Raw genomic sequence first — 26,517 nt, 5'->3', positions numbered from 1 at the left:
TATATATGATATAGATAAGGTCCTCTTCCTCAGACACTTAAATTATCTACTCAGAGAAAAGGTACACAATTTGTGATTACATATCCATTGGCCCAATCACCAAGCAAATGATCATAAATAAGAGTGGGAGAGAAGAAAGGCTGTGTTTCAGGCTTGCAGATGTTACCCAAATTTAGGGCTTGATTTGAGCCAGTTACAGGTTTTTTTTTTCCCCTCAAAATATCTATTTGTTTTTACAGAAATTGATTGCATGCCCTATATTTAGCCCTGAAACTTTTTTGCCAATGTTCTTTGCAAAACTATAGCAAAGCTAAAATACCAAAAATACCAAAAACTTGAACCATTTATCAGACCCTGAATTCCTGAAGTCAAATGCTTTGAAAAGAAAAGGAAAAAAAGAAGACAGACCTTTAATCTGTCTGAGATAGGGAGAAAGTAGGGAGTGACAGGGAAGAGGATAAATTCTTAGCCGAAGTCTAACAATGCATTTAGTCTCTTGCATTTCGAAATACAGAGGAATGTAGGGATTAAGATGAAAAAAGGAGAGACAGATCAAATGAATCCAGATAAAAAATCCAATAGAATAAATAGCAAAAGGGAGATTTATTTTAAGTCTAATATTTCTAATCAAAACTTTAATTTCCAAAGGTCCATAAGATAATCGCAGAGCTTTGAAAAAGTACTGAGACTATCAGGGTAGCATTTATTATGTATCTTAAATATAAGTATACTTTTAAAAAAGATTAAAAGACTGAATTGAGAAATAAGAAATGTTCTTTGACAACTAGAAATATTCACACTGAAAATTCACAAATAGAATAACTGTTTTGTCAGATCAGCTGAAACTCTTCTATACTTCTCAGGCAGAGTAGACAAAACAATGTCATATTCATTTTATCTTTAAAAAACTAACATAATGCTAAAAATATTCAATGGGAAGGTATGCATAAATGTAATTTTGTAATAGTGTGCAGTACTTTCTTTAGCTTTAAGAAGAACTGAAATCTGTCAGTGTACTTTTGTGCTGTCTTCATCAACAGTTCAAAAATCCCAAAACAAAAAAGGTCCATTAATATCACAACACATATGTAAGAGTAGTTAGAAGACAGTTTTAAAATTATTTTTATTCAAACTGGAAAATATTTTCAGGAGGAACAAACTCCTTGTGGTGGGTTGACCTTGGCTGCCTGAAACCCACACAGCAATCTTTGTTAGAAAAAAGAACCCACCACAATCATTCTTCCAAAGGTTAAACAATCACTCTATAAAAATGTTTGCCTGACAGCTAATCCAGTTTTCTAGCTCCCACTTCCAGCCATCTTGGAACTTCCAGTATTCATGATTTTTCCTCCTACATCATGGATATTTGCATTAATGTCAGTGGGTATTAGAAAGAATGATGACTTTAAGCATTCATTTGCATAATTTCATTTTCTATTCACTGCAATAATAGCAGTTGAAATTTTTTTTGTACTAATGTGGCTGTCATACCTATTTCCAAAAAACTTTCTTCTAATCTACACTGGTTTACTATTGAAATTAGGCGCCACCACAAAATTTATTAAACATTTGTATTGTAGACATGTAGACAAGCTTAGCAAATAATTGCCTGATTATTCATTAAAAAAGACTCCATAGAGGCTGCATAGATCATCCCAAAATTCACCATCACCAGGAAGGTTTAACTGATTAAATTCTGTAACAATATCCTGTAATAAGTAAATAAACTCCAACACTCAAAAATACATCCCTGACTGTTCAGCTTCTGCCTAACAAATCTCCAACTACATATAGAATGATCAGTTGGTCAGTTTTGAAATAATAAAATGCAGGACACCTTTTCCTCTGAGGATGTAATGAACAACACCAAGGATTCCTTCTCACAACAATCATATCCACTATAATGGAAAAAGTACTCGTTTGACACAAAAAACCCTTTTTGTTTATGTTGTTTAAAGCACAACAAAACAATCAGATAGAAAACTAAAAATAAAATTTGTTTAAGAAAAAAAGTTATTGAAAATGAAGGAGTAAGGATAACTATACCTCTTGTTTTATAGGATTCTTTTAATATCATAGAAAAGTGCTGACAGATCTCTGACATAAATTTTTGGGAACTTTCCAGTCTTGAAATTTATTCCAGTATTTCAACATACCTTTTAAACTTTGTCATTTAAAAAAAAAAAGTGAAGAGTGATTAAATGCCAGCAGAATAGAAGGTTTTGTTTGTTGGCTTGTTTTGTGGGGTTTTTTTAATACATAATTATCAGTTCTTCAGAATTATTTAAATGTCAGTGTCATACTTGTTTTAGCTAACTCGTTCACCATCATGCAGTAAGTGAAGGAGGAATCAGTTTGCAAAATAAATGAGGATAAAACTGCCCTCTAACAGCTGTTTTGGTGATTCACTGATTAAAGGTTTTTAAAAACAGAGTAAACCAGAATTTCATGCCAGATTGCTCAGGTTAATTAGTCTCTCTGAAGAGTCTAACAGTATAACCTGAGTGACAGCATTTAGAAGGAGAAGTTGTCTCTTTACCACGGTAAATCATTAGGACACAAAAATATATAAACATAAAGCATGAATTAAGACTGACAGGAAGTGGCACTAATTTCACAAAAGGACAGATCAGTTCTGCATGTCCATGCAAGAACCAGCCCAGCAGACAAACCCTAATGTATCTCAGAGACCCAAACATTCATTGAGATCAGCTCTTGGGGGTAGGGGAAGGAATACAGCAACAATCAAAAAATTCTCACATTCAGAATGTGAGTGGAAGAGAATTTTTACAATGGTGAGGTTGTTAACCTGCTTTCCTGGAAGGTTTCCAAAGATGAGAATGTCTCCACTGAGCAGGAAATCTACTACAATAAGATGGAAGCAGAGCCTTATCCAACAGCTTCCAGGAACACTTCTTTTACTCCAATTTTCTGCGAACATTTTTGATTGACTGAACATCTGCATCTTTGAGGATTTTTTTCCCCTTGGAATTCATGGAAATAAGCTGGGTTAACTAAAGATTTTGCTAACCAAGCAACTTGACTGTGTCTCAGGAGGATCTATTAGTACTTAGGAACACCATGTGTAATTACAGAATTCAGATTTAATACTGCTTGTGTGCCTGAAGTTCTTAATAGCCAATGAACTTAGATGTCTAAAATTTGAGTTTCATAATTTTAACATTAAATGTCCACTATTCTAGTGTCTTAGCTGTGCATTGCCAGCCAATAGTTTTGTAAGAAATCCATTAGCTGCTGAAAGGATGAAATCTAGACCTGAGTGACCAGACTAAACAGTTTTTGTTGTCTTAGACATGCTGATGATTTTAGGCTTCCTGTTAGTGGCAAAAGCATCAGAATTCCCAAACCCAGCACTCTATTCTCTGCCAAGGCATGACAAATGATAAAATAAGATGTTCTGAGTACTGACATATTCCATGTCCCAGAGATCACAGAGCAGTACTGTCACCCCTCAGGAACATGTTTTTAAAAGTCATGGTGTGCTTATTGCAAGAGCTCAAGACTTTGAGTCTCAACTTTGAGTTGATTACCTATTTTTAGAGGTGAATCTTATTAAAATAGTTTGTGGGATTTTTTGTTTGGTTTGTTTTGGGGGTTTTGTTTGTTTGTTTATTTTATTTTGGTTTTGTTTGTTTGTTTGTGGCCTATATTTTCCATAAGCCGTCACCTGGACATAGAGAAACATTCTCCTTCATGGTATGTAAGATCTAATGCCAAACTGCTAAGATGTGCAAGGAAAAATGACTTGGCCAGAGTTTCTGTAAAATGAAAAATAATAGCAAATTAAAATACTACTGGCTTAGCCAAAAATATTGAAAACAGACTACATTAATAGCAGTAATAGGCAAGACATTAGGCAATAAAAAATTGTAAATAAATTTATGGTACTCCTGTTTTAGATTTATTAGTACTCTGTATGTCATTATGAAAAGTACATACAGAATACAAAATATATTACCTTTGATGAAGATAAATGCTGTTGGGTCACAATATAATTTTATGGGAAGACAATCTAATTGACATGTACAGGCATTTCAGATTTTCAGTAGAACTCTAAGTAGCATAATTTCTGTTGTTTCACAACAAACAAGGAACAAAGAAGCCAGAATATATTGTATAAACTGTTCATTTGGATCATTGTCTCTTGTCATTTCTGCAAAGAAACCTATCAAATACCATACATAATTCTCCCTCAAGGAAAATTAAGTCAAAACCCCTTAAATTTAGATATCATTCTCTTTTTTTGAAAAGAATTCTAGTGTTAAAGACAGATGGAGGTATTGAATAAAAAGATGTTTGCCTAGTTTTCTTTAGGAATGAAGGACTTACTAATGAACTTATTACAGAAGGGAGAACTTATAATTGATAAAGTGACAATTATTTGAATACAGGATAATTTCAACAAATCTATCTAGATTTTATTTTTTGTTATCCTTGTATTTTGTTTCTCATCTGATAAAAATTAATTTCTATGACACATTCAATTTTTATAAGCCAAGATATCTTTCACAGGTGACAAAAGTCTCACTTAAACTTGCATACACACAGTTTCAGTATAAAAGCCTTATGTTTAAAAATCCCAAAACAGTGATGTTTTCAGTTTGTCTGAATAAGTGCAGAAATTTCATCACACACAAATGAAACCTGACCAGAAGACGTGTCAAGCCTTGATGCATTTATCAGAGAGAGTGCATGATTTGGCTTCATAACTGAGACCTTATAGTGATCCGTAAAAAAATTGAAGGAAAAGTTAAAAAATTGGAATCTGAGCACATTTTCTCTTTGCTCTCTGCTTTTCTTCCAATGGAAGTTAACATTTGATAGAGAGCTATCACCTTCTAGTGATAAATGAACCACAGAAATACTGTCTCTAGTGAGGTGAGATGCCTCAAAATGGACTATTACTATTTTTCCTTCTATAATTTAACTGCCACTGAAGGCGTTCTGTTTCTGATCAGGTGTTTTTTATAAAATGCCTTTTTAACACCTCAGTGATGTCAAAACAGAAAGAATTTAAAAAACTAAACATACTCAAGCTAAGAGTATGTTGGAGGAAGAAAACTGTAGTTCCATTTAGGGTTTCCTCCTTAACTTTGGAGAGGAAGTCCAGTAAAAGAGGGAGGCATGAGCTAACCACCAGGTTGGTTGGCACTACTCAAATTACTGGTGAAGCTGTGGGATTTTAACAGGTTAGGAAAGAAAAAATAAGAGAAATTTGGGTCATAGGAAAAGTACCTAGGCTGTCTTAAGGATATTTATTTTGAAGAATGAGAAGAATGGCTGCTAGAAACAGATGTGGATATGGTTTGGGTTAATCACACTAGGTTTATTTTAAAATACACATAGTTGGTGTAATCAAATACAGCCTATCAAACAGACACAGCAAAGGTTTAATTACATTAAAATGGGAATGGACTTTAAGAGTGTGAACTGAAGCACAAATCCACAGGGAAAATATGTGATTATGAGCAGTCTGATGACATCTCAATAACTAGTCCTCCTGCTTGTCACAATTGATTCCTCCCATGATGTTTAGCATGAGTTATACTGAAAAATACTCATTAAGTTAGCAACAATGCTGAAAAGTTGATGTGAACCTTTTGAAAAGGTTTCCATAATTGTTTTTAATTTACTCTCAAGAGATATACTGCTATCACACTTACAGAATCTGTCCTGTACTTAATAGGTTTCACTATATTTCAGAGGAAAAAAAAAAGTCTATGATTCGTTCAATTTTTCAGGATAAACACTTCACTGTAAACCGTCATTGCATAGATAAACTCTATGCAGTTACTTCTTGGAACCAGGTTATCCAAAAATCAGACTAATACACTTTGCTTTCAGTTCAGGTGTTCCTGGGAAGAAAGCTTTAGAGAGGATGCTGGTGGGGTTTTTTGGGGTTTTTTTTTAATGTTTTAATGTATGAAAAACAAATAACAGTGTTCAAGACCCCATTGCCATGGGAGGAGGTGAGGGGGTTGGAGGGTTAGAAGGGATCTCTGCTCCACTACTGATTCTACTAAAGTAATCAGTTCTGTGGCATGATCCAGTAAATATACCCAAAGAGTTTGCCAGCTCTCTTATGACAAGGATTTGGAAGACAACTTTCTCAGAAAGCAGTGAGAGTTAGAGGTTAAACATTTCAGTGTACTGAAGACTTCTCTCTTCCTCAACCCTTTAACTCAAAATAAAGAGAAGGGATTGTGGCATGAATATGCCTTATGGTTTTTTTGAGTGTTCAATTACCTATTATTTATGAGAGTAGCTAGACACCCAATCTACAGCACCAAGTCTCACAACAAACACTATTCAGGAGGGAAAAATGGGTCCTAGGTAAGAGGAGTTAATAACATTCTCATCTAGATAAACTACAAGCTGTGGATCGTAACTTCTTTCCCAACTCTGTAGTCCAAGAAAGAGTCCCTTTCCCAAAGAACTTACACTCCAATCTGTGTTTTTTTATAGCACTGTTTAATATTTCCCTGCAATAGCATTTGTTGCAAGCTGATAATAGTTCTGTTCAAAGACAAAGGTTTTCAGTAGGACTTGTTCTTACATTTATTTAGATACCTTTAGAAGTTCCATCTTCACAGCAATTTGATGCATGGGTAATGGTATCAATATTCACAAGAGAAAAGCTCTGATACAAAAACCAGCACTCTAAGCAGGCACACATTATTTTGCAAAACATAATGAGATACTAGGCAAGAAAGTGGATACCAGAAAAAAAAAAAAGGAAAAAAAAAAAGCTAAAGATGCAGATTTCCATTTGACTGGAGTTCTACAGAAAGTCGAAATAAGAAATGAGGGTTATGTAACTGCTTAGCAAAAGCAATTTTTTGGCCCATTGGCTCTGTATATTTTATTTTAGAGTTCACAACTAAAGAACATAAATTTTTCCTCTTTTTCAGGCTGCCTTAATTTAATTTTTTTTGTCTTGGTTTTTATGTCTAAGTAAAATGGGTAGGTAATTATTAGTAATGGAAGAAATAATTACATGTTCACAATTACTTCAGTGAATAAACTGTAATCATTGAGCTTTCTATGAGAACACATTGGACATTAAGTTCTTCAAGTGCAAGTTATACCATGTACTCTTAAACTCATGATTATATTTCTTTCTGAACAAGTAAAGGGAAATGTTGATTGTATTTACAGTTTATCTCTTTTATTATTACAGTGTATTTCCTATATTTACAATGAAGGAAAGCTCACTGTTCAGACATTTAGTGATATAAATTGCAAATGTTTATTGCAGTCAATAAGGACAGTAAATTTATACCTACTAAAGTTGCATTCTACCTTTTTTAAAGGGTGACTTGTAATGTGTAAAGGAATGAAGGTAAGCTACTTGTAAACTTTGTTTAATGTTTTAAAAATATACTAGGCTCCTCTGTGAGAAAAGAGTAGTGAAAATTAACAGAAAACCCAAATACAATTAGTGATGCACTTCATCAGCTGAACCATAATACAGTAAAACCCGGGTACCCTTTTGGGAATAGAATTTTTTAGTAAAGAGTTTCCTTTAAAACAGACAGATGCAAAGGAACATATTTTTCATCAGTTACTTTTGTGTCCTATGCTCTCCTTACTTCAAAAATACTTTGTAGATGAGCTAATATCTTAGATACCGTCTGCAAGCCTGTTCTTTTTCTGTTCTGCAAAATGAAGAGAAACAATCAACTTGAATGCATTCATTTCACAAAGACATTCTCTACTACCACGTAGGAAATGGTACTTTTTTGAGTAAAATTCTGTAAAGCTTGTGCTCTGATAAATTTCTTTAGAAAAGAGAAAATATTATGCATATGAAAAGTGGATGCTTTAACATCTTGGTTTTATAAAGATAACCTAATTTAAATGTTTAAATTATGGCAAACCTATGGCTGCATTAAGAAGGTTTTAACACTAGTAATGACATTACAACAGTACATTGTATGTACTATTATTTAAATAAAGCAGGTTTTCTTTGATCCTTACCCTAGAAAAGTCTTAAAACCCAAACAGCCTGATCATGTTCATACTTAACCCAGCCAATAAGCCTTGCAAGCTCTTCCTCCTTCTCTGACCTTTTCTTAGCTTTCAAACAGAAAAAAAAAATGCAGGAAACAGAAATTTTGACCTCTAGAAATAATTTGCTTCACATATAGAAAGCTTTTCTGACACACAAGAGGGTGGAAAGGGGAGAATGCATAACCTCAGCTGGGGGTTTTCTCTAAAGGGTATTCCTTCATTGTACATGTATGGGGTGCACTTGGCAAGTTTTTGGTAGTGGGAGAGCCACAAGGCTGGATTCTGTGAGAAGATGCCAGAAGCTTCCCCCATGTCCAAGAGAGCCATTCCACAGAGCCCCAGGACTGATACATCAGCGGCCAAGGCTGAGCTTAGGGGCTACACTGAGAGTGCCCATGGGATAACATACGAAGAAAGGGAAAGAATGATACACAAACGTAGCTGAGAAAGAGGTGAGAGGTGAAGGTACGTGAGAGAAGTAGTCCTGCAGAGACCAGAGAAGAAGGAGGGCAAGAGGTGCTACAGGCACCCAGGAGCAGAGATTCCCTGCAGTCCATGGTGAGGAAGGATGTTCTCCTGCAGCCCACAGAAGTACTCAGTGGAGGAGTTATCCACATGCAGCCTAGGGGGGATCCCATGACAGGGCAGGCAGATGTGCCCTGCAGGAAGCTGTGGCCCTGTGCAGAGCCCACACTGGAGCAGTTTTCCTGGGATACCTTTGGCCCTGTAGAGAGGAGCCCACACTGGAACAGGTTTGCTGACATGGCTTGTGATGCCATGGGGGATCCAGGCCAAAGCATTCTCTTCCAGGAGGAATTCACCCTGTGGAAAATTTTCCTGTTGGGGCAGTTTGTGAAGGATTGTGTCACATGGGAAGGATACTACACTGGAGTGGGCAGTTTGAAAAGGAAAGAGTGACAATGTGTGATGAACTGACTACAACCCCCATTCCCTGTGCACATGCACTGCCTGGGCAAAAGCGGTGGAGGAATCAAGAGTGAAGTTGAGTCTGGTAAAAAGGGAAGGAGGGAGGAAGGTGCTTTTTAGACTGGTTTTTATTATCCTATTCTCTCACTAATTATCAGTAAATTCCATTAACTTTCTCACTTCAAGTCTGTTTTACCTATGACAGTTACTGATGAGAGATCTCTTTCAGTCCCTTATCCTTATTCATGAGCCTTTTGCCATATTTTCTCACCCTATCTATTTGAGAAGTGGTAGAGCAGCTTAGTGGGCACCTGGCCTCCAGTCAAGGTTAATCCACCACAATATCATATTAATTTTTGGCATGTTCCTGTTCTGTGTTCAATTATTTTATCTGTTGTTATGAGATGCTTTTCACATTAAACACACATTCCTTTACCACCACTTTTCACCATGCAAGCTATCATCTCAGAGAAAGCATTGAAAAGTCTGATTCTGTGTCTGGCGCCCTGAGTTTGAAACTTTTTTTTTTGCTTGAAACAAAGATGAGTTTTCCACAAACCTCAAAGTGAACATTTTAAATACAGGACACACACCACACCCTGGAAAAGAAATTCCTCAAGCCCCACAGCTGAAAGATGGGGAGGGAGCCAATTACTTTGGAGTATAAATACTAAACACTAGTCAAGAAGAAATGAAAAACGGACATAAAACTAGTCATGTTTACAATGAATTACCAATTATTCTATTTCAGCTCATGCTGCGCTGGGCCTTAGTTAATAAGTAGTGCCACCAAGATGAATTCACTAAACACTTAGAAGGACTATTAATAAGACTGAATTTTCTTGGCAGTAGAAAAAAAACTTGGCTTACATTCCTCTGCTTTTCCAGAACCAAATGAAATGGAAAGTAATGCTTTTCTCACCACCAATCTCTCAATGTATTTTATAAGCCATTTGCACATATTGAGTAAGATAGGAAAAGCACAAGAATCACCCTTTCCTTCCCTAGGTAATGATGAAATCCTAGGATGCCTTCTTAGCTTCAGAATTGCAGTGACTGAGAAATGTTCACAGCATTTCTGCATAAAATAGTGAGAATAATATATGTAGAGAAGTCATCTTGCCTTTCTGATCAGCAGGGAAGGAATGGTGGATAGAAAAGCCACAATAATATTTCTTCATTCCATCAATTTATATAAAAGTCAAACCCACAGCAGGCATTGATGATTTTGATTTTTAAAAAAGTCAACAAAGTTACACAGATCAAACTCTACAACACAAAATTCAAAATTTCCACATTATGGATGAATTGCCCACCATTTTGCACTAGTGAAACACCCCTGAGTGGAAATTTTTCTCATTGCCAGGTCATTGAGCTAAAACATGTCTCTTTATTTGTTTGTTTAACATTCATTGTATAAGTGCTGATTTGGCATTACTTTTAGGTGTGAGACAGGATACCCAGAAAGGTCATTGGCTTTATTCTGACTGCTGCACTGTGGGGATGCCTCTGGAGTAAAAGGGAATAGTTCTCATCTTGAGAGTAATAGCGTGGGCTCAGAAATAATCTCTGAGTGCAAATGCACAGCTCAGAACAAGACAATCATGGGATCAATAGAGCCGTGCAGCTGACAGTGAAGGCCAGCAGTCCCAGAAGTTTCAAAAGTATATCAAGAATGCAAAATTTTTGCAAACCAAGGAGCCACTGAAAACTACTGGAATGAGGACCTACTCTGGTAGAACACATAGCAGAATGGGAAGACCTATTTTCAAACATTTTGTATTAATCTGCCAGATCCAGAATATCTAGGATCTGTTGATGAAGAAAATTGTCTTCAGAAGTTGAATTCCACCACAGATGTACCTCTGGCCATTAGCTCCTTTCACAGTGTTATTGGATGGGGCTCTTCCCTCTCACTGGTGATTCATTATTCCATCCACATAAATATTAGTAGGACAAGAACTTTCTTAACGAACTGGAAAATTTGGTAACAGTTAACAGGTGCTCACGCTGCTAAAAGAAGCCTGTCCAGAAAACGGCTGTGAGAAATTAAGTGGAAGAATCTGTACTTCTAAAACCAGAAATTTTCCCTGTATTATTCTCAATTTTTATTTCCTTAGTTAAACAAAATTAAATGTTTTGGGTTTTTTCCATTAAAAATAACATCAGTTTATGCCTTTACACTATACACAAGATCACTATTTTGTAATGAAGGAGTTGCAGAGAGCTTTGATGTCAAGCTGAGGACAATAAGGAAAGTGTGTCAAAATTACAGGATGACACATCAAAGGATAACCAGTTTGAAAGCTGGGAACTCACAGAAGGAAAGTAGAAAATTGATTGAGAAGGAAAGTTAGGGAAAGAAATAACGTCTATGAATACAGCCGTTGGTAAAGGCTCTCTCTTATTATTTGCTTCATCACAGTACTTACATAGCCCTTTTTACTAAACATCTCTGTAACTTTATTAAATGAAGTCCTATTCTATATCCAAATGACAAAAACCTGAAACACTACCCAATAAGAGACCTTCTGCATATCTACGTAGGGAATGCTGACTTTTTCCTAATCTAAAGCCAAAAGCAATTCTGTCCATAGGAGTTCTACCATATCAAAATTCTATGGAGAACAAGTCAAAGGTACTCATGAGGCAGATACACTTTTATTTCATTACATTTGTTTATCCACAGCAGTCATTAGAAAGCCAGACACTCTGTCATCCAACAGGGAGGAATAGCAAGTTGGTACCTCATCGTACTACCACACAAATCTACCACATTGGCCTCCTCTGCAATAAAGGAAATAGATTAATTTATAGAATAGATTTCTTCCAATGGGTTTAAAATTTCTCACAAAATAATATTCTGCATCAAATTATTTATACAAGTGTTTCACATTATAAAAGTGTTCACATCCATGAAGCATCAATGTGCTGCAATATGTATCAGCTGAAGCCAAACATGGGCAAGATCTTGAACCTTTGCAAGCCTAACACCTTTTTAGATACCAATGTTGTAGCTGATACATAATATATTAGCAAACACTGTGATCTGCGCTGGAAGATCATGAAATTAACAACATGAGCAGAGAAACAGTTTATAGGAATAATCACCACTGGTTGTATTCTTCAACCTGGCATCCAACCTGAAAAGCCTCAGGCTGAAGATTCCTTGCAGTTTATTAAATGGGCATAATAGTTCACATGCAAGCCTTACAAGGAGTGATCTACTGCTGTGTTAACAGGATTTGACTGTTTCCACTTTTGTTGGGACTCCTGTTTTCCTAGTCTGTATTTTCCATATATTCATCTGTACCTAATGTGACCTTCAAGTAGCATAATGAAAAAAGGCTCTAACAAAAGACTCACTTCATCCTGAGAGTATCCACCTCTGGATAGAATTCTCTCTCCCCAGACTTCAAACAGGAAGATGGAAGGACTAGAATAAACCAAAATCAGGAGAGATCAATACAGAATCAAAGAATCACAGATCACTAAGGTTGGAAAAGACCTCCAAGATCATCAAGTACAACCATTAACTCAGCACCATTGGAATTCACCACTAAACCATGTGTCTAAGCCCATAATCACATTTTGAACGCTTCCTGGGATGATCACAACCCTGAGTATCACCACTCAGAAACACCTGTTTACATGAACAGAACAAGTCAGTCATGAGACGTCCTGATTAAGGTATGGTTTCAAATAAATGTACACAGTTTCAAATACACACTTTAGACATGATGCCTCTGTAGCTGAAATATTTCTTTTACATTTTTATTTTAATTTCAGGCTATTCTGGGATGTCTGCAAAAGAACCTTCCTGAGCAAACTCTCAGTTCACTAAACTTTTCCTGAAAAAAGAAAAAAATAAAAAAAATGCTTCTCTGCCTTACTGATAAGCCTTAGGGTTCATTCCTATCAGCCGTATCTGAAGGGGATGGGTGCATCAGTGCACTGGGTTGAAGATTCCTGGCACCTTTTAAAGGCTATTTTTAGAGTCCCTGTTTGCTGGGAAGTGGGCTCTCATCTGTACATGACAGAAAACAACTGCCACTTCTGAGTCATCAATAACCCAGCAATGTAGGAAGTTCAACTTTTCTGTGAAAGATGTAATATTTGATTATGATATTTAGGTTAATCAATAATACTTTAAATTTTTTTTAGGCAACCTGAAAGGGAAATAAAAACAATTTTTGAGCATTATACCATGCTTTTCACCGATACAGGCAAACCTATTAGGAAGTAAATATTCATGGCTTACTCCCATGTGAGAAAAAATATGTGTACAGGTCTTAGGTTGCAAGATGTGGCTGGGGGTGTGTATTCTAATGCCACCTGTTAGAGGTGGGGCAGTTTTCTTCTGTTAATTGAGCCACCTGTTAAAACCAGTTGGGGCAACATTCTTTAACTCTTCCACAACCAATCCTCCCTCCTGGAGATATCTGCTATAAATAGGCCATTGACTGCTGCATCATGACTGATAAAATGACATCATCCCACTGGGAGATGCTCTGCCCAGGGGGAGGAGCCAAGCACTCCTACCTGGATATAATCTGAGATTTGGAACACCACATGCAGCCTTCTCCACTGAATTCCCAGAGGAAGACCAGGCCCATCTACACCACCACTGGATCTTCAGAGGATAACGCTACCCTTCTACAGGATTGATCACTGCTTCAACAGAACCACTGCAGGAGGGCTGCAGCCACCATTTCAATTGGACTGCTGCCACCACCCTGACCCCAAGGGTGTCAGGTCGTACTCTGACAGTGTTGTTTTGTATTACTGCATTTTTATTTTTGTTTTTATTTTTCCTAATAAAGAGCTGTTATTCCTAGTCCCATATCTTTGCCTGAGAGCCCCTTAATTTCAAAATGATAATAATTCAGAGGGAGGGGGTTTGCATTTTCCATTTAAAGAGAGGCCCCTGCCTTCAGTAGCATAAACCTGTCTTGCCAAACCAAGACAGTACATTACTGCCACAGGATTGTTTGAGAATTGAGTCATGAATGAATGGAGAAGAAAACATAAGATATCCAAAAAATGCTGAGAATTAAGATAACACTTCAAGCACTATTATCTCATTACCTTTTCAATAGATGTACAATATTGTTGCACCTCTCCTAGTACAAAATGATAAAAATTCCCTTAAACACTTAGATCCCACAAATAAGCAACCTAAGCAGTGTGCATTATTGAAAAATGAAATAGTTTGCTTTATTTTCTTTCTTCAGCCACACAGATATTTGATCTCAGCAAGTTGTACATTTGCATTATGTCCAGCATATAAAAAATAAATACAAGAGATACCATTTACATGTGTCCTCTCAGCATTTACTTGTGATAAAAAACTGCACAAGCCACACTTAAAGCTGTTATTGATATTAAATGAATAGTCTGTTGGAGATAAAAATAATTAAATTGCACTTTGTAATTCAAGCTGACTAGATGTTTATTCACTATTGTGAATAAACACAAAGAGTTCTTTTTGGTAAATAGAAGTGTTGTTATTTTTCTTCCTCCAACATTTTCACACACCTCATTGCTCATCTACACAATCTTCTTGAGATGCCAAAATGTTCTGAAGTACAAGACACACTTCCTCTTAAAAATCATTTTGGCATGAGGAACCTTACTTGCCAATTTCAGGCTGCAAAGCCGCACTGTAACTTAATAAAAGGAGACAAAAATGTTCTATTTACCCATCAATATAACAAAGTAAGAAGCTGCTTACCAGGGATACCTGTATGTATGGAAACAGATACCACCTGATGGTGAAATTCCACGACATATTCAATTCTTTTGTTTAATGCTGTATTTTAATCAATGTTGGTAAAGACAGTAGAGTAAACATTTTGACAGGCATCACTAAATACAGCCCTCAGAAGTATTACAAAATCTTGGAGGCTCTTTAAAGTCTAGAAATCTTCCAAGAGGCCTCTATTATATTTTGGATCCATAGCTAAATGCTTTTTGGAACAGTGACTGCCAGCTGCCAATATCCATATGGTGAAAACCAAGAAAACTAAGAAAAAAATAACAATTTAAGTACTTGGGTTATAAAAATACCAAAAAACCTGCAATCAAATGAAATTAAGAAACACCCAAGTGAATCTATAGGAAAAGAAATCTCTACTTGTTTAATGAATACACTCCACAGGACTTCACTTAGCTGGTAATCCTGAACCTTGAATTACCATTAAGTAGTTATGTTAGACATACTGATTTTGTACAAGTCTACGTCAGTATTAGTTTCAATTACAGTGCATATTGACATCAAAGCAGCATGCAGAAAACAACTTACAAAGGAAAAGAATTGACACAAAGCCTGGATATTTTAACTGTTGGCAGACCCATCAGTGCCTGGTATTTTTTTCCTTTTTTTCCTCATTGATCTTTAATGACTCTTTCTTTCATGGGTTAGATGGTGTTATTTTCAATGACTGAAATCAATAAAAAATGTTAATTCTTTCACAAATATCTATAAAGATGAATAAAGATAGAAAATTTATTTTCATTGAGATCTTTTCACCAGTAAAATTACTGCTTATATTTACCATATTTGACTTTGAAGGCTCTGAACAAGCACCCACTGAAATATACTATATAGATGTTCAACAGACTTGACTTTAGCTTTTAGAAAATTGTCAACTTTTACTCAGAAAAATGAGTGCATGGTTGAAATTTCATTAGAGGCTGCTGCACTCCTCAGCATACAGGTTCACACAGACATTATTGTGTTGCCCAAATGCAATCAGGAGAGAGTGGCCCTGTGATGTCAGTGGCCAATGTGGAGCAGGCAGCAGGTGACAAATGCACAGCCTCCTGGAATACACCTTAACTCTGTGAAGTAAACAAGGAAGTAGAGGGGTAGCTCAATCCTAATTTAGGAGACAAATTATAGGAATAGTCCTTGAAACCAGAAGGAATGTCATGACATGGACACAGATACAAAATTATATAAAAGTATCTTGACATAATTCTTTCCAAAATCAGGATCTTCGTCATTACTTTAAAAAATTGAGTTCATCTATATAATCCAGTTCCATAGGTAGCTCAATAAAGTCCAGGAGCATCTTGTTATTGACTCCAGAGAATATTGTAAGAAATATTTACAATAGATGGATTTTAATATTTGTATTCAATATAGTTACTCAAAGCATGTAAATATCAGGAAGTTCTTTAATCATCATGAAGGGTACTCAATTTGAAAAAATCTAAATTAGACAACTGGAAAGTCTTAACGATTAGGCTTGAACAAGAAATATATTAAACTGCAATATTTCAGTGAAAATATGTCTATTAAATGATTAAATTCTATTTCTTGTAAAATATTCTATTATAACAATATTCTAATATGTGTAAAACATAAAAGTACTATGAATCTAATATTAGAAATTTCATTATCTACATTATATGCTTTTATATAAAATTCATTTAGAATTTTTTTCCCCTACTAATTTCTTTAGCAGTTATTTCATTGGACAATGGAATTTATAGCAGCCTCCTTAATGATCAATGTAAAAGACATCCCTAAATTCCTGGCTTCATGGGAATTTCTGCTGTGACCACATTCACTCTAGGGACTGACAGACAGTCTGGCAGCTCTGTTCTCTTATGAACAATTTCTTGTGATCACTCTATCATGACTGATCTATAAAGCATGTGTGCACATAGATTACAAGCAAGTAAAAAAATTAACAAAACCCTAAAAATTGTAATTAAAATTAATTCACAAACATTAAATAATCTTCTGAAAAACAAAAATAAGATCACAATTGGAGAGTAGTCAAAAACTGAACAGCAATCATCAACTAATTACAATGAATGATAGGGATTTTGGGATTATACTTCTTAATATCTAATTAAGTCATCTTAGTTTTTCTCAGTAGTCTTCACAGACTTTCCTCCCAAATTCTTTTGTTGCCTAAATATAATTAAGATTTTTTTTTCCTTCAACTTTCATATAAATGATATCCTTACTTTCATCAGTCTCTTAACTTTTGTAACATGTACTCAGAGCTGGAAAAATGGCATCACAGAGAAGAAACATGATTTGACTAATTTGATGAAATTTGCATCATAGATCTTACATAACAACAGCTAACAATTACCACTTATCCTTAAAAATGCATTGCTTTACTTGCTTCCAACAGGTAGCATCCTAAAAGGGTTGAGTATTCAGTCATCTTTAAAGGATACTGCCACAGCAAAATGCAGTATCCTAGTATTCAGGTACTTGTTTCAGCACATAGATCTGGCATTTACTTGCTGATATTTTCTTGTTGAGCTGATTTTTATTTTCTTCTCTTATATATAAATATTGCTACTATAATTTACAGTATGGCTAAGTATGACAGTCCTCAGAAAGAAAATGTCACCAGTCACCAAATGTTACCACTCTGGCATGTCTACCTTCTTATATTGACTTATTTAGATTCAGGTGCCAGAACTTCAGGTCAAAGGGGAGACCTTGAGGCTTCTAAACTTCAGTGTGTTATTTATGGGCTGACCACAGGGCCATGCACTGCTGTCCCCTTTCTCAAGAAAGGAAGAAAAGGGAGGTAGGGAGGCAGTAATCACTAAATGTAACCTTGTTTTGTGGGGGAAAACTATTCTGAATTTGTGTGGTATAGTGAGAGAAATAACTTATGGGAGTGATCTATCTATATTAATTAATTAATCTACATTAATCAGATAACATTTTAATCATTATATTATTCTACCTAAGACAGCAATTACTTATGCTTAGTGATAAAGGTAAACCAGCAAAATAAATACTTTCCACTAGCTCTAAAGAAAAGGTTTTTACAGTGATCTATATTAATGTAAGAGAGCAACTATTGACAGCTGTGAACAATTCTATTGCTCTTTTAAATGTAATTCTTTGCATTTAAGCCATTTGGACCAAGAAGAAATCTCCTAAAGTTCTCCTGTTGTTCATTAAAGCAGGGATTACTAGATTTCACATATTCACTCATCTTCTCAAATGTGTCAGAATCTTAGAAATAACTTTCTGTAGTTTTAAAAGAATTTTTATTGAAGTAATTTATCCTCACTGCACCAAGTCTGAAGACCTCAACTCTACCTACAAAACAATTATCTAGAAAAACAGAATGTAGCAGACTCAGTCTAGTGGTCATAAGTAATTTTTTAACTGCTTTGATTAGGATCTTAGGACAGTATCACACAGAGCTTGCCCCTGCCCCACATTCCCCAGTTCTTCCCTTGTTACTCAACAAAACCATTACCTGACAACTGAATTACCAAGTGTGCATTCCACATGTAATGTGTTGCTTCCTCACAGGAAATATATTATTGATATCAGAACTGTATTTTATTCCTTGATTCTCAGCCATTTCTTGATAATGTGACATGTTCATTTAATTTCTGCTGAAAATACACAGTGAAATTACAATGCAGGAGCTTTTAATATTAATGTTTCCATCAAGGGTCACATTTACATGGAGTTACACATAATAGAGGTCCTCACAAATATTTTGTAGTATTATAGGAAAGGAAGGAGAATGTTTTCCAATGGATTCGTACCAATAAATCTACCAAAGAAAAGAGAGGCAATATCAATTAGAGGCAAAATCAAGGCAATGAGAAGGAAAATTAGGGCAAGAAGTCTTGGTATTTAAATAAAGTTGCAGAAACAGTATGAAATGAGTGAGAGACTTCAATAAGTAAATTTTTAAAGTGCACAGTCTGTATAAAATCAGATGGTTATTTTAGTAAGGTTTTCAACAGAGCTTGCTTATTTGATATATGGACCAGAAGAGGAATTGAAGTAGTGTCAAAACAGTTTACTAAAAAGAATGTGAAGGAATGGAAATTTGCCAGAATACTTTTTACTTCAATATGTTAGAAACTTGAGAATTTTGCTATGATACAAAACTGCAAAATTATCCAACAGAATATGTAGCTATTTCACACTATTTTTCCCCCCAGATATTTCAGTTGCTTCAATAGTCCAAATACCATAATGCTGCATTTTTATCTAACTGAAAGACCTCATTTTTTTGCTGGTTGGATTCTGCTTATTCTTGTGATGACAGGAAAACCACACATTCCCAGCCCCTCCCCAATAATATTATAAAGTCTCAGTTTTCATCAAGAGGAAGAAAAAAAAGAAACAAAAATATTTAGGAAATTATGTAATTCTGTTCTATTTATTTTTATAAATTTTTAGGAGCAACACCTACAACACCAGCAGACAGACAACACAGAACAGATCAACAAAGCTAGTGAGACATTCAAAGGATCCTTGCCACATAAAGAATTTAAAGGAAAGTCATTAAAAGTAAGTTTAATTTGGTATAAGTTTCAGTTTAACAGATTAACAGTTTAACAGGACATGAAAGACCTATCAACACTGGCAATGTTCTGCCTTTATCAGATGTGCTAAGATAACACTATTAAGTTCAGTACATTTTCCTGATCTTTAGTTTGGTATTTCATTAGAGGTTAGTGTTAGGATAGCTGATTCTTGTTTTTTTAAATATAATTAGACACTTGGTTAGATTTAACAACCTGCCACACTTGCAGAATAAACAAAATTAATTTTCACACCTTTTATTCATCAAAATTGGCAAACATTATCAGATATTCTGGTTAAACTTTTGATTTTAGCAGAAAACCTCCACTTTTGGATGAGTTCATCAACAACCTCAAACTTATCCAGATTTATTTGCTTTGTGAACAATCCATGATTTCAATTCCATCAGCTTGTTCAGGATTGGTGATACTGAGTCACTTATCAGCTCTGTTGCAAGTAATTCGATTATCCTCCTTATCTTCTTTTTTTGAGAACTTCACATATTGCAGAGTTCTTCAGGGATATTTCCTGAGCACTTACAGAATGCTCTGGAAATCCCATTTTAACATGAAAACCAACCCATTAACAAGTTATTGAGTGTCTTATTATCAATATAGATTTTTTAAAAATATACAAATGCTATTCATTTGGGCCAAATATGTAGACTTGTTTTCAATTAATGATATGTGAATTCTAAAACATCTATTTAAATAGCTTAGGTCTTAGTAAACTACAAGTTAAATGATTTTTTTAAGCACTTCCCTGAGTTAAAACTCTTAATATTTATCTCTGAGAATGATTCTACCTTTCTGGTGCAGGTGGAAGGAGGATCAAAAAATTTAATAATTTTACTGAAATGAGAATATATGCCAGCAATGGTAACAATTTCCATTTCAATCATTTTATGCAGTCTTCCTAAAATGAAAAGATAATCTGAGGGCATGCTTCGTTAAGATTTTGTTGTGAGATTTTTTCTATCTAAAAGGCTGTTACACAAGTCATAAGTTTGACAATGTTCTCATTTTTTTAATGCAGAACAACCTATATTTTCTTTTCTCTTTAAAAGTCATGAATATGGCCTTGCTTTCTTTATTCCCAACATGATCACAGCAAAGGTAAAATGAGTAATCAAGAATGATGTGAAGATAATTGTAAAACTGAAAGTAAAACTACAGCTGCTTTGAGGAAACAAAAGACACCATATGCTCATTAATTTATCCTCTATTCTCATGGGAAATTGGTTTTGCTACCTTTTTTTGCCATAAGAAAAGACTTCAACTGGAAAAGTTACAAGAAAATGACATCCAAATTGTAGCTTATGTAACTTACATTATAGTCAAAAGAAAAGTTTTACTCATGTTCAACTGAATATTAAAAATATTTCTAATGACTTCAGGTAATCAGTAGAAGAGTTTAATTGAAGTGGAAGTTATTTTTGTACACTAGTTTTAGGATCTTAGCCTCTTGGGTCAATGACTACTGAAGTGTCCTAGATAATAAAGATGAAAATTATAACAATTATAACAACAATGATAATGTTTATCATCATCATCATCTTTTCAAAGCATAGAATTGTCAGCATGATATTTCACTACGTGTCACTTACACAGATGTAAAAAAATGCTCAATTTAATTCAGAATACAGTGTCAGAAAGTAGGTTTTGCGTTCTTGTACTGAAGGGCTCTTTCCCATTTAATGATAGAGATTGCCAGCCATATTTATTAGGTAGATAGATCTACTAGTGTAGCTGAACTGTAAGAAGATGTGTCCACACATTTCAGATTCCCAGTTGGAACTTGGCAATGAATGCAGGAAAGTATTCAGCAGTTAACATTTATTTCCTTTCAGGAAAGATAGTCCAGTAGAAATTAAACATGTGTCCCCTTAAACCAATTCTTTTGAAAAGACAGCCTAATAGTGAAGGCTTTGCAAACATTCTAGAGACCTGTGACCTAAAGGAATGGAAAAATATGTTCAAGGAAAAACCTAATTAGGAAAAACCTAATTTTTAAATTACGCCCTCCACCACTCTTGAAAGAATCATGGAGTTTTTATGGGCACAGATATTATTCCACTGAAAAGAAATAAAAGCAACATATTTTCAGAGTGTGAATATCTTCAACATCCTTCCTTTTCCAGTTTTTTTCTTTTTAAGTTTTAATCTAGCAAGACCTTTCACAAAGATAAAACAAAAGGGATTTCTAATTCACAGACACCACCAAAGATTGCATACTCATATCACACAGCTAAATTATTAGAATTTCTCTGATAATCATTGGCTCCTTATTTCATTGCTTTGTCTGAAACTACATAGCACTTCCTGTCTTTTTGGAAAAAAAGTCAAACAAAAAAAAATCATTAATTCCTACTTAGTTCCTACAGCAACAGGAAAACCACTTGGAAACACTCAGGGTGCAATAATTCCTGTCATGCCCTTATTTACAACAGCTTTGAAAATCTTCTCTATTTGAATAGCATGCCTATGATTTAAATGTTTTATGTAAATTAGACACAAATTAGCCAATCCCAAGATCTCTCTTATCACACATTTCAGAACACAACTGATTTTCTTTTTACTACTCCCTTCAACTCCTTCTTTCCCGTAATTCAAGAATGAGTAATGGGAAAAAAAGAAAATACAAACCACTGAGGCTACAATTCGGCATAAATGTAGTTTTTCACTGTCCTTGGAGGTCCTTGTGAATAAAACTAGTGGAGAATGTGAGAACCAAAGTCCATAATATTTGCTGGAACTATCTATATCATTAAGAGTCACAAAGATTAAGGAGAGAAGTTTAAATATTTTCTTATAAAAAAAAAAATTCTAATTTACACACTCCTAAGAGTAAGAACATGCTGTCTGTCTCAATCCCCAACCATTTTCATACAACAGCACTTATAAAATTTAGAAACTCAGTCTTTCACACAGAATTTCAAACAGGTCTCCTACTAATGTCAGTGAATCTTCACTTTGTTTCAATATTAATAAATTGATTGAAATAGAATAACTTACTTTGTTAAAAGAATTTTGTAATATAGGAAGCTTTCTAAATGTTTGTTTCTAAAATTGCTAAAAAATTTCTAAAATCAGAAATACACATAAATATCAACTGTCACTTAGCATGATCTTAATCACTTGGTAATCAACATATGACTGTTTCATTTATATTTATTTCTGCTGACCTACACCAACACAGAGACACCACAGGGAATAGTCCAATGGTTTGGGTAGATGGATATTTTCTTTAAAAACCCAGTTTGCTTTTAGGCATTAATTGGGTTAAGATGAATCACACAGAGTTTGCAATATTGATGTCATACAAAATACCCAGAGAGAATGAATGTTATATTATTTTCAATGTATATTATTAATATATTAAATATCTATATTATATTCAAAATTAAGTATAGTCAAATCATCCAAAGGCAACAAATAAGGGAAAATGTGACAGAAGTTGAAAGCATAAGTCATTTTTATATATTTTTCTTTTTTTAAGGTTGCAAATCCAAAAAAAGTAATAATATTCAGCATCATGAATAGTGAATTACCATGCAAAAGAGATTCAAACTGCTCCCAATGAAGACTTTCGAGACTTTCTAATTTCATTCCTTGCATTATTCACTGGCTCTGCAGCTTATCTATAGGTACAGCAGCAATAATTTACCTGAACTTAGAATTTCAACCATTCTACATTATTTTAGTTTGTGGATTTAAAAAGGAATCATTAATACTAAAATAATATTTGTTAGGGATGTCTTGAGTAAGAATAAATCACTGTCTCCATATGGAGTCAGCAGTTCTATTACCCTGAAGAAAGCTGCAAGTAAATTTTGCATAATACAGCCATGAGTAATCTATGGATCTGATGTGTCTTTTCAAAGGGCATAATATTTTTCTCTAATTTTAGTGCCTGCACAGTACCTGTTGGTGTAATCTCTAAGTTCTGACAGTAAAATTACTGATTGCAGATTGGTATTCTCTGGAGTGATTCATGCTCACATTAAATTTTTCATTATTTCCTCAAGCTCCCATTAAATGTTCCAAGCCAACTGTGACATTCTCAGTTTGCCTTCTAAGAAAGTTAACTGGATTTTACAGAGGCTGCTTTGTAAATATTTATGTATGGAATACCTGTACTTCTTTAGATCTTACTGTAAAGAACTGACATAAAAAACCCAATAATCTTTGGCAAGAGAAATAGCAGATATATCCCCATAGGATAGTGCTGGACTAAGGGAAGCATTACATGCTACACCACTGCAGGGTCACAACCAGAAGTGAAGCTAGAAATTGATTTTAACTACACAAATCCTTCAGAAGTAAGACAAAGCATGGATGAATGGTTCACTGCAACTCATAACCATCCTAACTGATGCAGAAGGAAAGCAGTTGTTTTACTTCATTTCCTCCATCCTTGTTTATTCTTCTCTTAAACTCCCAGTCTGGTGCTTCCTTTCCCCATTAACCAGGGGTCTGGGCAACTCCAATCTTCCTCTGAGGCTGGTAAAAGCCAAGGTCAGAATTTGCTTCTGAAATCAGGAACTGCAGCAAGCATTTGCTCTCAAGGTAAAATATGCTTAGTGCCTAAATCCTACAGTAGAGCATGGTAGCACAAAGCTTCCTCAGTCACCAACTTGAAAAAATGCCCAAGGGTGACTTGAGTAACTGTAAATGTGCTGGCTTGGTAGCCTACTGGAATATCAAGCATCACATACAACAGATACAATAGATGCTGAAAAAAGGAGATTTTGGGGTTAAAAACAAAAAGGGAAAAAAATGAAGGTCGTTCTACTCAGAAGCTTGAAGTATCAAAAATGTTAAAATCATTATATTTCAGACAACACTCCAAACACTATTTTTCATATTATTGAAAAGTTGTCCTTTCCTTAAATAGTTCTAATAATTTTCTCACATGTCACAAGCAACATAAGAAACACAAAGGAAAAAGAAAATCATTTGGTAAAACAATATGACAGCACAGGCAACATGAAAACATGCCTGAAATACACAAGCCTCTGACACAAAGTGCATAAATAACATGCAATAAAAAAAGGGAATTTATCACATTTGTTTGCACATATAGGCAGTTTTCATCTAACTCATCAATATTCCTTTTAATAATGGCAGCATTATTGCTGGATAAGTGGTGGCTATGAATAAATCATGTATGAAGGGTTCTTTATTGTAGGAAAATTAATTTCATCTTTGTAATTGGAATGTAGAACAATAAATTCTACTTATGCCTTCTATTTTTAAATGCTTTTGTGTCAAATTCTAGTAGAACTGAAATTTTATCCATTTGTTACAGAGTGGTTTCCTTTCATAGTGAAAGAATATGGTGCAGTTATTTTAGATTATGTGTGTCCTATCCAGCCAGAATCCTCCAGCTCCTTCTTTGACCCTGGGAAGTTAAAAATTCTCTGAATAGGGCCTTCTAAACAGATATGATTACAAATTAAAAAAATGGCTAATCCTTTCTTCACTAGTTTTATAATTATTTCCTTCAATGGGAAAAGTACTTAGTTAAGATGGAAATATCCAGGATACTTTATTTCCTAAATATTTCTGGTTTAATACTTTGCTGTAGAGTTTCATACAGCCATATATTTGCTGTTCCACTCTTATGTTCTGTTTTACACAGTAAGCTTCCCAGGTATTCTACATTTTATCCCTCCATGAATTCTGGAGATGCACAGTTTGACATTTTGAAAAAAAGAAGATGATTGGATTCAGAGTAAAATACAAGGACTGTGTGCATGATTAATATAGAAGCACAGATCCTATAAACTGGCAAACATCAACAAGGAAATCTTTTTATGCTTTGACTGTCATATTCTAGGAGAGGAACATTTGAAACCAAATATGCCTATATATGCAGATGTACAGATACATGGTTCAGCAGAAACTTAGATCTAACAAGCTTCATTAGGAATTTGCAAATATAAAAAAAATAGAATCAATATTCTGTCACACAAATATCAAAGCTTCAGAACTTGTTATAAATTGTTAGTAAGAGAAAACCAGGTTTTGATTTGAATTCATCCTTCTGTAGAATGACTACTGCTTACTACCTCAACCCTGTACATCAAACGTAAGAGACTCAGCTAAAAAAAAAAAAAGAAAAAAATGCCAGATAAGGAGATAAAGTATTCCTGACTTCTAGGATTCTGTTCAATGACCTTAATCTGAAATCATAAAATATATTAATATGCATCACATTTATGCTGATGCAGGTTTCACAGTAATTAAATACTTGAATTTTTTCTTCTGATTGCCTCTTTCTGATATAAAGAATGCCCACTGGGGATTGTTTTTGTAACTGAACAGTACAGTGTTAATTTTAGGTGGTTTTCTTTTTTCTTTTTTCTTTAATAATTTTCTAATAATTATGTTTTCTGAGAAAGTTATTTCTCATATTTGTGTTCAATTACATGTAATTTGATTATCTATTTACCAATTTTTAAACTGGGATACTCAAGATTTGGTAACTATTGTATCTTAAATTCATAGTTAGTGTATATAAAACAAATTATTGCTTTTTGCAATGGAATTTGCAAGTAGAGACCAGAGGACGCAGAAGTTCATATACCTAATATTATTTCTTGACATGGATCTAGTCTTGTTGAGATATTTACTTACATATTTCTCATCTGTTTATGATTCTTTAAATCCAAATATTAATAAACTGGATTAAATTACACTAGTAGTAGAGGGCAATGGATAATTCTTTGATTGCTAATTGCTCTCTCTACAATAGTACTCTTCTGTAGCACTTCATATTTTCAAAGACCTTTACATCTTTCATCCTTCCTACAACATTACTTTAAAGACTGTGTGTTGTGCATTTCTGTTTTAAATTCAAGGTGTTGAATTTGAACTTCGAATCCATGCATAAAAGTAATAAAGAAATACTTGTCTGAATAATTTCTTTCAAAGACCATAGCTCTTAGGTGAAAATATTGTCTTCCTTTCTGTGCTTCCTATTTAACAAAAGTTAACTAAGGGAATCAAAAATATACACAAATTTAGAATAATGTAGCTGGATAATATCTTGATGATGTGAGTATATCTATGGATGAAAAGGCTAAAAGTGAGTATTAGAGTAAATGACAGGACTGTAGACTTTTAGTGAAAATTACTCAAGAGAAATACACTTAAATTATCATTAAGTTACTCAAGAGAAATACACTTAAATTATCATTAAGTAAATTAATTGGAAAATATGTTCTGATT

The 26,517-nt window shown here is 34.5% G+C and overlaps 1 protein-coding gene across 3 annotated transcripts in view; it reads right to left on the bottom strand.

Annotated features, from left to right (window-relative positions):
- Positions 1–26,517, bottom strand: part of IL1RAPL1 (interleukin 1 receptor accessory protein like 1) — a 679,795-nt gene that overhangs the window by 527,559 nt on the left and 125,719 nt on the right. The window contains exon 1 of one of the 3 annotated variants that reach the window (XM_066545454.1): positions 12,328–12,376. The exons of the other annotated variants lie outside the window; for them this stretch is intronic. The gene's annotated coding sequence lies outside the window, so the exon portion shown is untranslated. Of the gene's footprint in view, positions 1–12,327; positions 12,377–26,517 lie in introns of those variants that run through there. 3 annotated transcript variants of the gene reach the window in all.

This window comes from Molothrus aeneus, chromosome 2 (assembly GCF_037042795.1).
Source record: "Molothrus aeneus isolate 106 chromosome 2, BPBGC_Maene_1.0, whole genome shotgun sequence".
Lineage (NCBI taxonomy): Eukaryota > Metazoa > Chordata > Aves > Passeriformes > Icteridae > Molothrus > Molothrus aeneus.
Note: the sequence above shows the minus strand (reverse complement) of the source record. Positions and strands in the feature narration are given on the sequence as shown.